General features: G+C 32.9%; 1 protein-coding gene across 4 annotated transcripts in view; it reads right to left on the minus strand.

Moving 5' to 3' along the window:
- Positions 1-18,095, minus strand: part of PRKN (parkin RBR E3 ubiquitin protein ligase) — a 2,033,074-nt gene that overhangs the window by 1,218,028 nt on the left and 796,951 nt on the right. The window lies entirely within an intron of this gene.

Raw genomic sequence — 18,095 nt, forward strand, 5'->3', positions numbered from 1 at the left:
CTCTATCCACCGTGCCACCTAGCTGCCCTGTAATGCTTCTTGTGATGAACATGGAACCTTTTCTCCTTGATTTTAAGAAAAAGAAAGAAAAAAAAATGATATTGGTCCCGAAAGTAATCTAATTGTTTCATTCATCATTCCAATCTGTTTTCCAAAGGAAGTCTAAAACAACATTTGGAAAACTCAGTAACTGACAGAAACATAGCAAAAGCATGTCAATAATAACAATTTTTTAGCATTAATAGATCTGGGAACCTAGCAACAAATAGGAACCTCATCACTTCATCTCTTAGCTATTTACACTGAATATAATCTGTCAGAAAATCTACCATAAATCCAAATTTCCAATAATTTGCAACTTATCCATAAAATGTTGCCTCTGGTAAGTCTCAACATATAGATTCTCAAGCCTGGCACAATCTTCTGAATGGTATTCCAAAAGAAATCACTTGTCTTTATTCCATGACATCTGGAGGAAAAACTGAGATGCTTACCCACTCAAACATGAAAATAACTTTAGAGAATCTGTAGCATAGTCTACTTTCAAAGCTCTCGTATTTAAAGAGAAAAATCATTTTCAAACAATTCAAAACATATACAATTTAAGATTTTGTTAAGGTTCCAAAGAAGGCTAATGCCAAGTGGATTTTCTCTTAATAATGATACTAATTTAGCTTGGTTGGGAACAATAAAAGGACTATATTCAAGAATAAATAAAAAACACAAAGTAAGCAACAGAAAATAATGGATTTAGCGGGGCGGCTAGGTGCCATAGTGGATAGAGCACCGGCCTTGGAGTCAGGAGTACCTGTTCAAATCTGGTCTCAGACACTTAATAATTCCCTAGCTGTGTGGCCTTGAGCAAGCCACTTAACCCTGTTTGCCTTGAAAAAAACTAAAAAAAAAAAAGAAAAAGAAAATAATGGATTTGAAGTCAGAGGACACAAATTAGAATCTAAATTCTGTAAATTACCTGGATTATATAAGCAAGCCATTTAACCTCACCTGGCTTCTTCCTCAAATATAATATTAGAGTATGGAATCTGATGCCCTGTAAGGTCCCATTCAGTTCATCTGACATGATTCTATAATCTGAATTTCTAATCTATTTTCCAAAAAGAGTCTAAAACAAAAAAAAAAGTTTGTTTAAAATCAGATAGAAAATTGTTTGCAGTAAATCTGATCTTCTACATGGCATGTACAATACAAGAAACTCTTTCTTTCCCCTCATGACCTTTGCATAATTGTTCTCCAAAAGTGGAATACATTACTTTTTCATTCTCATTCTGCAGATTTGTCCTTCCTTCAAATCAAGTTCTAGGAGTCACCTTCTATATAAGACCTTTCCTAATCTGCTCAATTAGCAATACTCTCTTCTAAAAATTACATTAGTTGTATACATTTTTAAAATCTCCTGGTAGATAATGACTCCATTGAAAACAGAGTCTATTGGTGGTTGGGGGTTGCATCCCCAGCACTGAGGTTAGTACTGCCATTGAGTTATTATTTAATACAGTTGTTGAACTGAATTTCCTGTTAAAGTAAATAACTCCTTTGCATAGTAGGTCCTTAACCTCCAAGTCTGGATTAGAAAAAAGAAAGAAAAAAATCCACAATTCAATTAATACATTATGAAATATTATTCATATTATATTGTGGTCTATATTTTTATACATATATATATATAATTTCCTATTATAATTGTTGATGCTGCTGTTCTGTCATTTTGAGTCATATCTGACACATCATGATCATATTTAGGGTTTCACTGGCAAAGCCACTGGGGTGGTTTGCCACTTTTTTCTTCATTTTATAAATGAGGAAACTGAGGCAAGAGGGTTTATACAGGGTCATACAGCAAATAAGTGTTTCAAAAAACTAAAATTTTTGTGATTCCAGGTCCATTGTTCAATCCACTACACCACTTAGCAGGCACATATATCATTATATTATAATTCAGAAAAGAAAACTGATCTTGATATTTCTAAGATAATTATTGCGCCCTGACTTGATTAAACCATTTACTTGACATATAAGTTTATGAACTGAAGGGAAGGAGAGTGGACTGCTTATCTATGAGTTTCTGACAATCTCCTGTATAAGTCAAAAGAGAAACAAATATTCTAAAACAATGACTTTTAGACTATTTTTAGATATTTGATCAGAAAGAAGACATTATTTAATGGAGAGGAGTAGAGGAAAGAAATAAAATTGTACCTAAAATTTGTAATCAATACCAATTCTAAAATGTTTGTTTTCCCATGTCTATTCTCCAGACAGATTGGCATACAGGCCATTAGTGGACTGGAGTTTGAATTTCTGCTCTGTAAAGAATGATGATATGGGGGCGGCTAGGTGGCACAGTAGATAGAGCACTGGAGAAGTACCTGAGTTCAAATCTGGCCTCAGACACTTAATAATGACCTAGCTGTGTGGCCTTGGGCAAGCCACTTAACCCCATTGCCTTGCAAAAACTAAAAAAAAAAAAAAAAAAAAAAAAAAAAAAGACTCATGATATGTTAAGGAGTGAGGAATTAGGGGACACTAGTGTTGAAGACAATCAATCCTCACGCAAGTATTTCAATTTAAATGACCCTGATTTAGTTTTAGCTTTATTATGTGTCCACCATTTTTCTAGGGTTTTGTAAACATTTTTTTTTTTTTTTAGGTTTTTTTTTTCTTACAGTTTTCATCTCTGAAAGCCGACACTAATTTTCATGAAAATATTAATACAATAATATTGTTTCCATGAGGTTGAATGATCTGTGCGTAAATTTCCTAACACATTTCCCTTGAAATACTCCATTTTATATGTTAGACCAAAAGTTTTCCAGCAACTTCTCCATCGTTACAAGATTTCCATTTATTGAGGAGGTTATGGGAAAGAATAGCAATAAAGTGGGAATAGCATTCTGATACTTGAGAGCCGTTAAATGTGATGGGGAGAAAAAAAAAACTATCCAACAGAGTGTCCTAGAGAAGGAAAATGATTTTATCGCATGACTGCCTACCTCATTACAAAGTGAAATATGCCACTATACATTCCCAGTGCCTTCAACTTTTGCTATACAGGATGGTGTCTCCCCAGGTTTCATAGATTCACTGTAACAGCTGTTATATCAAGTATTTTGTCTCCATCTTTTTTTTCTTTTCTCTCTCTGGTTCTCCATCCTTTTGAGGCCATTGCAAAAGAGGGATGAAAGATTCTGTTTCCTGATTTTTTCCATTAGTTATTTATTTATGTCTGCTCTGGGGAAGGAGATGGTGGTATATGTAAGAGTGATTTTGCACATCAATGTTTCAAGATCCTACTGGTAGAAATGGAAATGCTATAGAAACATATCTTCCCATAGGCACTAATTAAAAAGCAATAACCTCACTTGAGAAGCATTTTCTACTTTCTCTTTTCCACACTTCTGAAAGCACTACACTTTTTACTTGTCTTTTATTTGAATGTTATCACACATTGACAAAAATAATAATAAAAACCCTCAAGAAAAAATAGGAAGGCAAGAGCATGAAAGTAGTTGCTAGCCTAGGAAGACGGTGTTTTCCCCAACATAATCTATTGTGCTCTTGGCAAAACATTAACAATCTCTACCCCTGACCTAGTTCCCTGAAGTATTAGATAACAATAACTTTGAAAAGACAGATCACTGGTCTGTATGATGAATTATCTTGGCCAGTATAACAATATTCATTAGGAAATATCTTTAGATGTTGGCCACATGAAAAAGACATTGGGAACAAATCTATTGATATATCTATATATCTATATCTATATCTATAATCTATATCTCTCTCTATATATAGCTTGAGTTCTGTAGCACTCATAAAGAACTCAATAATTAATATTTTATTAGACAAGGTAGAATTTAGAATAGAACACTTTGAAAGAATAGTCATATCTCAGAAGTAATTAAAATGTGCCTAAGTGTAAATAACAATAGAAAAGCAGCAAATATTCATTATTCATTAAATGATTATTCAGTAGATGCTGTCTATTAGGTAATCTGGAAGATACAAAGATGAAGAAAAGGTATACAAAGGCAGATAAAACATTACATACCCTCATGTTTTCAGAGAGGATCTAACAATCTTTGGCTCCAAAGGATGGATTCCATGGGTTAAGGTAAAGGGTACAAGCAAAGAAGATATCATAACACAGGCAGGTAAAGAAGCAAAAAAGGAGAAAATTAAGGAAAAGCCATCTGAGGATTAATTAGTTTATTTGTGCATATATATGTGTATGTGTATACAAAAACATACATGTTATATATTGCAGATATAAAAACAAACATATGTGTATATGTGTGGGTGTTTCAGATATTGCTTCTGGAATAGAAATGGGGAAAACAGGGGAATAATAAAATATAGTATTGTACTATATATAGTACTATATCAGATAATATTATATCAGTTATTCTAAGCATAGTAAGACAGGTAAATAAATTAAAAAGCAATTTTGCCAATACTAGTGGGGTAGGAAATTACATATGCAAGTTAATTGGTACCTAAATACATTAACAGCACATAAAATAATTAAGGCAAAACATATACTTCAGACAAAGGTAAAAAGCAAGATAAATTATTCTTTTGAAACTCACTGTTTTCCCATTTTTCTTCCCTTACCTCTTAGTGGCAACTAAGTAAAAAGTAAACATATCAGGAATAATTCATAATCTATGGCTTTGTATTACACAAAGTTCTTAGAATTTAGAGGAGCCTTGTTTTAGTTGAGGTGATACATATTTTTTTAATTTTTAAAAATTTTTTTGATACATATTTTTTTAAATTATTTTAATACTTGAAATGATTGGCAATCGTGAGTATTATCTAGTTAAGAAAACATCATCATTCAGTGGTCAATATAATAGTGATAAACCTCTCCAAATATATTCTCTTTCTCTCTCTCTCTCTCTCTCTCTCGCCCTCTCTCTCTCTTGCTCTCGCTCTCGCTCTCTCTCAATATGAACCTATAAGTGTGTGTGTGTGGGGAGGGGATATGCACACCACTTTAATAGAAAGCTAATGGTATGCATATATGTAAACTCCTCCATCCCAAAGCTGGGGGGTGAGAGAAGAGAGCCATGCTCTCCCTCAAGTTTTCAAGTCTTTTCAGATATTTCATTATTAGAGAAAGCAGGACTCCAAACTCTGTATTTAAAGTTTAAGTCCTTTTCCTTCTCATCAAATGCCAGTTCTATAGTGAACACACAGCACATTTCCAAGAAACTCATCTAAATCAAAACAAAACAGAAATTAGACATAGTATGCATGGGCATATAATAGGCAAAACAGAGTAAAAAAAAGTTCTCCCATTGAGACTGAGGTGACTGAGAAAGTGAGAGTGAAAAAGAGTAGAGGAAGGGGAGAGACAGAAACAGAGACTAAACTAAAAAGAGCAGGGAGACAGAGACAGAGACAGACAGACAGACAGACAGACAAAGTGCATACATATATATATAAATATATGTATATATAGAGAGATATTATATCTACATACAGTCTCATATATACACACATATCAGTTGTCTTCTACTGAGATTGCATAAATACATACAAACATAAGCAATTATGTAGCTATGTATGAATGTATGTATCTACTTGGATATATAAAGAAAAAAAATAGGGAATAACTTTGAAGGAAGGGACTAGCATTAAAGGGACCCAAGAAATGTTTTTTTTTTTTGTAGGAGACAAGATTTTAGCTGAGATTTGAAGGAAAGCAAAAGAAAAACATACAGCAGAAAAGAATTCCCAACATGAGAGTTAATCATTGAAAATACCTGTAGTCAGGAGATAGATTGTTTTAAAAATCAGAATATTTTACATTTCATCTAATGGGAACAGCAAGAGTTTATATACCTGGTGGGTGAGGGGAAATGATCAAATCTGTGCTTTAGAAAGTTCCCTTTAGTAACTAAGAAGAGGATGGACTACAGTAGAAATAGTAGGTGAGTCTCTGAATCAGATGTCATATTGCCACCTGGAAAAGGGGAACAATAATTAAATTCATTTTTCCAGGAAGGACAATATAAATGAGAATATATAGTACATAACTGCCACCTGAATAGGAAAACAATAATAAAATTCATTTTTATAGGATGAACACTATAAATGAGAAAATATGGTATGTAATTAGACAGAAAAAAAACAAAACTTCAGGAATACTGGTGGAGAACTAAGCAAAATCTTTCTGAAGTCATTAAATAATGATAAAGGAAGGAGGACAATGAATAGAAAAATGAAAAAGTCAAAATTTCTACAATAAACTATTATCTTCATCAATACTGATTTACTCAACACATTTTTCCACTGTCTCAAAGATTTTTATACTGCATGAGTCAATATAAATGGCACATAAAGGAAACAATCATGAGAAGTTATATTAAACAATATTTAAAGACAGATCCATGCTACACTACTATGCAAAACAAGTAGGGTAAGATATCATCATAGAAATGAATGACTGTCTACAAGACTGGGCTAGTCATGTAGCAAGAATTGTGTTGAACAAAGGGGACCAGAATGTTCACATGTATACTTGCCAAACTAAAAAGTCTAGAAAAAGTCCCGTAGAATGTTAGATTGATCCTCTGAAATAATTTATGAGAAGACAAAGACAAAAAAAAATATCCACTGGGTAAGAAGATGTGGATGGAATGCAATCAGACAAGAGAGAAAAAGTAGTTCATAGTGTGGGGAGCTGAGCTGCGTTAGTAGGTGTAGTACTTCCCCAATTGGAGACTCCAAGGAAGAATTTGCCCATCAGAAGAAGAATGCCACAGAAGTGGAAACACCTCTAACTTGAGTAGAGCACTGATATGGAGTTAGAAAACTAGTTTATAGAGCCATGAGATGGAGTATTTTTTTTTGCCTCTTCCAAGAGGTATTTTAAAAATGTTTGAGATCACAAAAAAGGATAGAAAACTCACATGTATAAAAATATTTAAAGCATCTACTTACATGATGGCAAAGACTTGAAAATTGAGGGGATGCTCATCAATTGGAGACTGACTGAACAAATTGTAGTACATGAATGAGGGAACACTATTGTTCTAAAAGAAACCACGAGGGCTGGGACTTCAGAAAAGCTTGGAAAGATTTGCATGAAATGATGCAGACTGAAATGAGCAGAAATAGAAGAACATTATTCACAGTAATAGCAATGATCAAATATGATGGAATTGTTCATTTCAGCAGTAGAATAATAATCATACATAATTCTAAAAGACTTATGGAAAATACCATTCATATCCAGAGGAAGAACTGCAGAGTTTAAATGCAAACCAAAGTTTACTATCTTCAATTTTTAAAGGTTGACTTATGTATTATATCTTTTTTTCTCTCTGTTTTTCTTTGTTCTATTTGAATTTGATTTCACTTTCATAACATGGTTAATATGGATCTATGCTTAGGATGGTTATACATGTAGATCTTATATTAGATTAATTTCTGTCAGAGGGGAGGAGAGAAGGGAGGGAAGGAGAAAATTATAAAACTCAAAATCTTGCAACAAATGATTGCTGAAAACTAATATTGAATGTAACTGGAAAAAATATATTAATACTCAGAAATAAATAAACAAATAAATTAATAAATGATGACTGAATGAATAAATATTTGTTAAATTGACTTAACACTAGAAAGACCAGACATGTCATTTAATGAACTTTTTAACTTAGACATTTGATAATAGTAATAAAGTTTTGGCATTTTCATGTAAGAGTTCATGCCTTTTCCCTTCCAATAGTGAAAAACAAATAAAATATGTATTATCTAAGAAGACAAAATGATTCTAAAGTTATACCTGATCTTTAGAATTCTTAAATTTAAGACTTTCTTGAAGGTACAAAAGATCACATCTGAAGAACAGAAGAGTAGAACTGGTTGTATACCAAAAATGGGGTGGGATAATAGATGAATAGACCAAGTACTACTCTGCAACCTGACACTAGAGCAAGGGGAAAAAGCCTCCAGTATATTGGATAGAGCTTTTTTTGAGGATTTATGGAAACACACAAAGATAAAATGAATAATATATAGTTTGCTTTCTCTCTGAATCATTGACCAGGCTACCGACACTGATGAACTCAGAGATTAGCTAAACTTTTAAAGAAGGATATGTAAAGTCACAGATACGTCATCTATATTTGGAAATATTGTGTATATAATTATCTACATTTTGAAATTATTTTTCTATAATTTTAAAAATTAACTTCTACTTAACTGTAATATAAGTTAAAGAGGTCAGAGAAATGAGTTCTCAACCAAAACAATTTTTTAAAAAAATTATAATTTAGGTGTTGATATGTAACCCAGTTGTTAATTACTAGGAAGTGAACAGATAAATGGGAAAGTTAATAGTGATACTTCTTTATAAATTATTATCTTTCAGCATCTAAATTGTGAGTAGCTTAAAAGACAAAGCATGTTAGCATCCTTAATATTTATGTTGAACTTTAATTTGTTCTCTAAATCCTGCTGAGAAAAAACACTGTGGGAAGAAATCTTGTGCTATGCAAAAAGAGCAAGACACCATAAACCTGTCCTAAACGATCTTTCAATTATAAATGTGAAGACCAACTTTCTTCTTTCTCAGTATTTGCATTTTAATAATTTATTTTCATTCTGCTTTGAGCAAAATCTAAATTGACTTAACAAAAGGCTAGTGGGCATTGACATCCCCTTGCAAAAAAAAATAATCCATTTAAAACTCTTTATACAGAAGAATTGTAAAAGCCATCATTATCATTTCTATTATTATGATAAATAATGAAAATAACAGCACTTTATAAATCCAAAGTGATTCAAATACATGATCTAATTTAAGAACAATATGACATAAACAGAAAGTGATTCCTGAAACCAAAAAACTGCCTCTGACAGTCATTAATTACCATGGGGGGAAAAAAGACTATGTATATTTTGCATCATTGACCTCCTCATCTCTGGGTCAAAAGATATGGCCATTTTAAGTCACTTTTTATTCTAATGTCAAAATGTTTTCCAGAAGGGTTACAGCAATAATATTTCATTTTAATCATACATTTTTTAAATGAAGTTTCAATTTTTAAAAAGTATTAGCAACATATAACAAAGTTTATAACTGTGGTAATTAACACAGTAATAAGTAGAACCCTCTAGAGCAAAGAACAGTAGACCCCATCCTTGACCCTGTTCTAAATTTATATTATTATTTAAGATTTGGATGAAAGTATAGGTGAGCTAATCCAATCTACAGATGATACAAAGAAGAATAAATTGGATGACAGAATTAAGGCCAACAAAGAACTTAATGAGATGGTCTGAATCTGAGAAAACTTTAAGAAAGATAAATGTAGAATCCCTTAGATGAGATCAAAATATCAAGAATATGACTCTGAGATTTGTGGGGAGGAGGGAAATTGGTATAATTATATAGTAGTTCAAATAAAGGGAAAAAAATGAACTGGGAATTTTAGTAAGGTAAAAGCTAAATGATCAAAGACTGATTTGAAAGGCAAAACATCCAACATCATTTTAGACTTCATTAAGTCATGAACTAAGTGCCAACTTTTAGAAGTAACAAATTTGAGAAATTACAGAAAGAGAGAGAGAGAGAGAGAGAGAGAGAGAGAGAGAGAGAGAGAGAGAGAGAAGTATGTAGTGAGAAAATTGGAGATGATATCATGTAAAGACCATGAGCAAATCTGGGATACAAGGCTATATATATATGAATAAAACTGAATCAAATTTATAAGAATATACATCATATCCTAATTCATAGTGAAAGGAAAGGAACAGGTGATTTTCAGAAAAAAAGTCAAAACTACATATAATTGTATGAAAAATGCTCTAAATAACTAATTATTAGAGAATTACAATTTTAAACAACTGTACTACATCTTATAACTATCAAATTAACTAATATGGAAAAAGGACAAATGTTGGAAGGGGTGTGGGAAAATTGGTACACTAATATACTCTTGGTGGAATGGTGATGTGATCCAACCATTCTGAAGGGCAATCTGGAATTATGCCCAAAGTGCAATAAAACTGTGCATACCCTTTGAGCCAACAATATCACTACTAATTTTCAATGAAATAAACAAATGTTTAAAAAAGACCTATATGTTGAAAAATATATAAAACAACCCTTTTTTTAATGGAAAATAATTGGACATTATTGTGACGTCCCTCAATTGGTAAATGGCCAGACAAGTTGTGGCATATGATTTAGATGAAGTAATACTGTGTTCTAAGAAATGATGAGTAGAATTCTTTAAAACCCTAGAAAGTCTTATATGAACTATTGAAAAGTGGAGTAAACAAGAATAGAAGAACACTGTATACAGTAACACCAATATTGTATGATGATCAACTGTGAATGACTTTGTTATTTGCAGTAATAAAAAGATCCAAGACAATTCCAGAGACTCATGATGAAAAATGCCATCCACCTCCTCAGAAAGAAATGATTGAGTCTAATGCACATTGAAGCATACTATTTTTTTTTCTTTCTCATGCTCTTTTTGGTCTAAGTTTTCTTTCACAACATGACTAATATGGAAATTTTTTGCATGACTGCACATATATAACTTATCAAATTGCTTCCCATCTCAGGGATGGGAGGCAGGTGATAAGAAGGGAGAGAATTTTCATTTCAAATTTAAAAATAAAAACCAATGTTAGAAATAATTTTCTATTGTTATATCCTTTGACTATGAATTAGGATATAACATATTCTTATAAATTTAACTCTACTTTGTATATATTCAAGAAATGAGAGCTGAGAAACTTGATGAAAACAATGAAAATTTTAAAAAGGGGGAAAACTCCCTTTTAATCCAATTCTCTCTAGAGAATACTATCTACAACATATCTGCCAAATGATCACTCAGCTCTTGCTTGAAGACCACATCTAGGAAGGGATCCATGATCCTGTGAAATAGACCACAATACTTTGGGGCAGTACTCCTCTTTGAGAATGGTGTGGTACTCCTACTTTCCTGTAACAAAATTTGACTCTTAAAACTTCTGACTTTTATTTTTAATTAGGTCTTCTGGAACCAAGCAAAGCAGTCTAATCCTTTCACTAGGAGAGAGTCCCACAAATATATGAAGACAACTAATCTCTCTCTCTCTCTCTCTCTCTCTCTCTCTCTCTCTCTCTCTCTCATCCATTTATCTATACATACATACATACATACATCCACCCTCATTTCTTTGAACTGATCTTCATATGATATGAAGTTCACTATCATTTCAGAGAGTGCAATGTATAGAATGCTCAATATGATGTTAAGGAAGACTCAAGTGCAAATTCAACTACAGATATTTACCAACTGTGAGACTCTAGACAAGTTACTTAATCTTTTTCTGCCTCAAATATACAATAGAAATCATAATAGCAACTATTTACTTGGATTGTTGAGAATCAAAAGTGGAAATATTTCTTTCTTTATTTATTTATTCATTCATTCGTTCATTTATTTGTTTGTTTATTTATTTATTTCAAGGCAATGGGGTTAAGTGGCTTGCTCAAGGCCACACAGCTAGGTAATTATTAAGTGTCTGAGACCAGATTTGAACCCAGGTACTCCTGACTCCGGGACCAGTGCTCTATCCACTGTGCCACCTAGCCACTCCCAAAGCGGTAAAATTTATAAAATACTTAGTATAGTGCCTTTAACATAACAATGACTTAATAATTTCTAATTTCTTTTCCTTATTCCTTTCCCCTTCTTGCCTTCTTCTGGATATTCTCCAGTTTATCAGAAGTTTTTCCAAACATGGTGCCCAGACCATAAGATAGGATGAAGTAGGGCTGTCACAACCCTAGTCCTGGATATTGATCATCTCTTCAAGCAGACTAACAACGAATTCATTTTTTAAAAAATTTTTGCTACCATATTATACTGTTGACTCAGTTTGAACTTGTAGTTTGTAAAATAGATCCCACCAACCTGCCCCAATCCTTTTTTGAGATAAAATAAGTGTGTGCACTTGGGAGAAGAGAATAAATGATAAACTCTTTGAGCCTATGGAAGATGGGAAAGAAAAGTGGATACTCCACAGGATTCTATTACCATGATGCCTCGTTTTGGGGGCCACTGCCTTCTTACCATCAACAATTGGGAAGGGGGCTGGAATATTCTCTGTTAGAACACTATTTCCAAGTGTCTTTGAATATAGCTAGAATGTATAAACTATATAAAGATGAAGAACTGGCAGAATACCTTTGTTATGTGGTATCTACTCTTATGGATGCATTGGTCCACTCTTCTTACTTCTGGGACAAGAGGTAATCTAATCATGTTGTTTCATGATATCTCTTTTTTCCCTTTTTTTTCTTTTGACAAGGCAATGGGGTTAAATGACTTGCCCAAGATCACACAACTAGGTAATTATTAAGAGTCTGAGGTCAAATTTGAACTCAGATCTTCCTGACACCAGGGTGCTCTATCCATCGCACCACCTAGCTGATCCTCATGATACCTCTTCACAGATAATTCCTGTCATGCATATGCATCTTTTCATATGCAAGGAAACTCCTCTTATCACCTACTAATAAACTAATACCCCTGAAATCTGAAACAGATATATAATGCATGTTCTAATAATATTATTATTAATAATAATTAATAATAATTATTATTATTAATAATAATAGAGCCATTTTCTTAGGTGTGTATGGAATGACTTCTACCAGCATCAATGAGTTAAAGCTATCATCTAGTTCATTCCTCATTGTCTGGTCTCATACCCATCCTCAGGTTCTGTAACTGGCTGAAGATGCTGTCCCAAATAAAAAGAAAGCAAACTGCATTGCTATTCAGTGAGAAAGATACAACCAAAGGATTACCTTTTTATAATTTATTTTCCCAATTGAATGTAAAAAACAATTTTTAACATTCATTTAAAAATTTTTTTGAGTTCCAAATTCTGTCTCTACCTCCCTTCCCTCCCCTTTCCTGAGATGGCAAAAATCTGATATGTTAACTTTAATCATATATAACGTTTTAATATTAGCATTTTGTGCAAGATGACCAAAGGACAACCTTTTCAAAGGCAAGTTATCTAGTATGTTTCACTCAGTATTTCAACCTCACTGATGCCAAATAAATTGGAAATTCATTTTCATGGAATCTTGTCCAAAGGACTTAAGATTTATATTCATAATTAGAAGATAGGAAATATGAACACTCAGATAGGATACCCTCTCATTTCCCATAGCAGACACTATTCTTTAATGCTCTGTGGTCACTGTCATTGGAAAGGACAACCACTAACCCAACCTGGATCTCAAAGTCAGTGTTACCTGGGTTTCATCCTGGTACTTTACCCATCATTTCCTGCTGGGTATTCTAATATGAAAGTTGGTGGTAATGCCCAATAATGGCATAAATATAGTTTATTCCCTGTGTTTTGAGACTTCTAGAGAAGATTCTAACATCTAGATTCTGAAGTTATTATAAAGTACTATGTTTAGACCTAAGCCCTTATGATATCCTGGTGGAAAAAGAAAGAGACCCCAGGCTAAGTAAGCATTGGACCATACACAAAGAAATGCCAGTAAGTGGACTTGTGTGAACTGGCACTATACATCCAAATACATCAATCTGCCATCATGACTGCTTCTTCATTTGCTGCTTCCACCAAGACTCGGGTCTCAACAAAGCAATTCAAAAAGTCTCTCATGTAATTGTTGTGGACATGACAGGAAAGTATAAAGTAGATGCTAGTAGCAAGAACAACTGAGAACTGGTTGTATAATCATCAACAAAGAGCAGTAATTAACAGGCAAAAAATCAAGTGAAGCAACCAAAACATCTATCTGAAGTCTAATATTTTAGGAAGTTGCAGCACCTTTAGTGAAAAGCAAATAGAGCACTTATCTTAGAGAAATAAATATGTTAAATAATGATAACAACAACAATAATAGTATTTATAAAGACCTTTAAAATTTAAAAACACTCTCTAAATATTACCTCATTTTAATCTCAAACCAATTTTGGAATTTTTTTTTAAATGAGAAAACAGATGGGCAGAGATTAAATGACTCTCCTAGGGTCACACAGTCACAGAGGTTGCACTTGAACTCAAGTCTTCCTCATTCCAGGACCATCACTTTACCAACTAGATGCCTACATAAAGTATCTAAATCTAAGAAGACAAAATATTATAGGATTACATTTACAGCCCTCCATCAGTAAAGTGCTACTTTAGTATTTATGTAGAGTAAGAAAATGACCTTGCAGGCAGCTATGTGGCATAGTGGATAAAGCACCGGCCTTGGAGTCAGGAGTACCTGGGTTCAAATCCAGTCTCAAACACTTAATAATTACCTAGCTGTGTGGCCTTGGGGAAGCCAAGCCACTTAACCCCATTTGCCTTGCAAAAACCTAAAACAAAATGACCTTGCGATTTCAAGCCAATGACAAAGAATGCAGGTTCAGGCAAAAAGTATTTTAGTACAAATTCAGTGATCAATATATTTGAACTGTTATGCAAGTACCCTAGCTCTAAGTATGGCTTATTCAGTTGCTAGCCACTAAGTGATTATTTGATCATGGTGCCATAAAAGTATAAAGTGGTCCCTCCTATGCTCTTTTCTACTTCTATGACAATGACAAATGATTAAAAATGGGAAAGAGGATGCTAATAAATAGATATTTTTCATCTGTCCTTCAGCATTAACTCATCATCCAACAACCAATATAGTTAATATACTAGAATAACTGAATCATATGAATTATTTCCATTTTCACTCTACATAAAAACAATTGATATAAGGAGACTGGAGCTAAAGGAGTGAGGCAAGGAAAGGAGTTAGATGATGTGGCTTTTTAATAAATCCAAAGTCAAAAGGAAAGATCAATTCAGGAGACAATTTGGCCAGCTTGCTTTATATTACTCAAACCAAGCAGAAGTAAAAGTGAAAATTCTGCAAACAATTTTATCTTGCACAAACATTTGTTATTCAAGGAAAAACTTGAAAAAATTTTCAAATTAAATGAACAAACATGAGATTTCATTAAAAAAATGAGCTCAAGAAAAGGTAAGAATTATATCGGAAGATATGCTTCAGCAATAAGAATTGCCAGAGACAAAAGGCTTGTTATAGACTCCACAAGCATCTCAAATCTATATATCATGAATATAGTCTTTGAAGAATGAATGAAAATGTTCTGAGTGTGTTGAATAACAAACAGCACACCAAAATTAAATTGATTATACTTTAAAAGAAATAAAAACAATTCATTATTAATGTGGATATCATTCCTGAATCAGGCTTCTGTATTCAGTCAGTTCATCTTATTAGAGTAAAGGCCAAAATCAATACCAAACTAAAAGAATATACATTTTAAAAAAAAATAAGGCATGAATTTTACACAACTAAAATACGAACCATTTAACTTCTATTTACAAACAGCACAAAACAGGAAATTCATGTAGGAATAGACAATGTTATAAATTAAAACCACTTCCTAAAAGAATTTAACCAGTGTAAATTAAATGACATACTAAGGAAACAATCAAGAGTCTAGAAATTATTTTGAAGAGCAAATACTTGATCTCCTTGCCAAAAGAAAAACATATGATATCCAAAGTCACAGATATAAAATATATGTAAATTTTTTTTGAAAATGAAGGGTATTGGTGGAAAGTTATGAACAGCAATATCTAATAAGATAGTGAAAATCTAGATAATATGACCAAATATACATAGACTAAGACTATGTTGTAAACAGAATAATATTGAGGAAATTTGCCATAATTACAGAGTCTCTAGAGTTGAGTTCAAGCAGAATGGGAACTCCATGAACCAGTTTCTCAGAATTTCCTTTTTGTAGATGGAAATGTCATAGCTGGATTTGCATCTTGCCATTGAAAGTTTTAGAGTTTCCAGGTGATATCCATGATCTCTTATTTTCCACTAGCTATGTCACATTTGAACCTGGAATCATAAATATCTCCTCTAAACCCAACTACCTCTCCAGGTTTTAAAATTCTGCCTAAGTATAGTGATCCCAGCTTAAACTACATTCTCCTTCAACAGCAGAACACAGGAAAAGGGATCATCAACATATGTTAAGGTTGCATCTTTGACTCATTTTAGTTCATAAAGCTGAATTTACAACCATTCTAAGGTATAATAGTCAATATGTAGAAGCAGCAAAGCTCAAGCTCATACATTTCCATTCTATTCATATATATATATATATATATATATATATATATATATATATATATATATATATATCATACGCACACACATTTATACCAGTCTTTTATGGAGGCTACAATTTCTAAGATTGAGGGGGCAGAAAGTTTGGTGGAGAGGGCTAGGAAAATGTCACTAAGGTCAAAGTAAAATATATGGAAGGGAAGAAAAAGGGAACAATTGCCTATTAAACATCTACTAGGATGTATTGAGCACTTAAATATCTCATTCCACCCTCGTAACAATCCTATGTGTTAGGTGTTTTTATGATTCCCATTTTACAATTGAAAAAAACTGAAGTAAGGCCTAGGATCACACAGATAGTAAGTGTCTGTATTTGAACTCAGATATTCATGCTTCTAGGTTCATCACTTTTCCCATCATGCCATCTAGAGGCACCATGTATATCAACAAATTTTACTAAACAATACATCACTTAGACAGTAATGATCTGTTTTCAATTCTCGAGTTGAAATATTTTTGTCTGATAGCACTTACTTGACAAGCTGGTTGTTATAAGAAAAATTTAGATATTTACCCATAAAAGGACTGAAAATTTTAAGCCAATATCATCAAAGTGCTATACAAAAAACAGAAATTCTCTAAAAGTTGAATAGAAAAGATTAATACAAGAATGGAAAGTAAAATTTCCATCTGAGGGCTAGATGTACACACCTGACCTTATTCAGAAAAATAAATACCTGATTGACTTCCCATTAAATACCTGTTTAATAATTAGTTACTAGCAAATTATATTAAATAACATTTTCTGAGGGAATCAAATTGACTTTTTCAAACCAGTTTATATGTACACATAGCCTAGCTCCAGGAAGGTCTCCAATTTGTAATGGCTAGAATAAATACTATTAATATCAATTAACTTCTTGACATAACTGCCTTGCTCTAACAAAATGACCAATTTCTCTTTAACATATTCTAATTTCCAGGAAATATAGTAATGATTTTGTGAGCTGCAAATAAGAAACCTAGAGTGACTTTATTTTCTTTTTTGTTTAAGTTGTTGTGGCAACTGGAGTCAGTCAATATGGCAATAACTAAAGGCAAAAATGTCCTACTCAATTGTCTAGCACAAAGAGTATAGGGCCAATATATTTAATAACCCAATGCACAGACTCTGAGATCTCTTTGTCTTTCCCCCTTTCCAGAGTTTCTCTCTCTCTCTCTCTCTCTCTCTCTCTCTCTCTCTCTCTCTCTCTCTCTCCTCTCTCTGTCTCTGTCTCTCTCTCTCTCCTCTCTGTCTGTCTCTCTCTCTCTCTGTCTGTCTCTCTCTCTCTCTCTGTCTCTGTCTCTCTCTCTCTCAATAAAGTAATTATTTCTGATAATCGACCACAGCCCAGATTACCCTGCTATTTTCTTTTAAAGAAAAAAGGAAACTATGGAATTCTATTAGCATGCTCCTTTCATTGTTTTGGGAATTTATAAATAAGTATGGCACCATATAATAAAATTTAACAAGGCACCAAGTATCTGATATTCCTTAATATAAGAGCATTTGTGCTGGACTCTAGGGACCTTGAAAGATTAAGAAATTACTTATTTATAAAAAAAAACAACAACAAAAAACAAAATAACCAAAACCTTCACACCAAGGTCCCCCCATTGTACAATCCACCTAATAGGAACTCAGTTCCTTTTGATGATGGGATCTAGAATTACATTCTTTTTTCATGAGGATGGCTGTGTAGGAGAGAGTTCCTGCAAGATATTATCCAGGTTCTTTCTCTGAAGATGGTTTTCAGGTAGACCAATAATTTGTAAATTATTTCTCTTGGAACTATTTTCCAGGTCAGCCATTTTTCCTAAGAGGAACTTTACATTTTCTTCCATTTTTTCATGCTTTTGGTTTTTGTTTGGTTTTTGT

The sequence above is a fragment of the Macrotis lagotis genome, chromosome 5 (genome assembly GCF_037893015.1).
Source record: "Macrotis lagotis isolate mMagLag1 chromosome 5, bilby.v1.9.chrom.fasta, whole genome shotgun sequence".
Classification (NCBI taxonomy): Eukaryota; Metazoa; Chordata; class Mammalia; order Peramelemorphia; family Peramelidae; genus Macrotis; species Macrotis lagotis.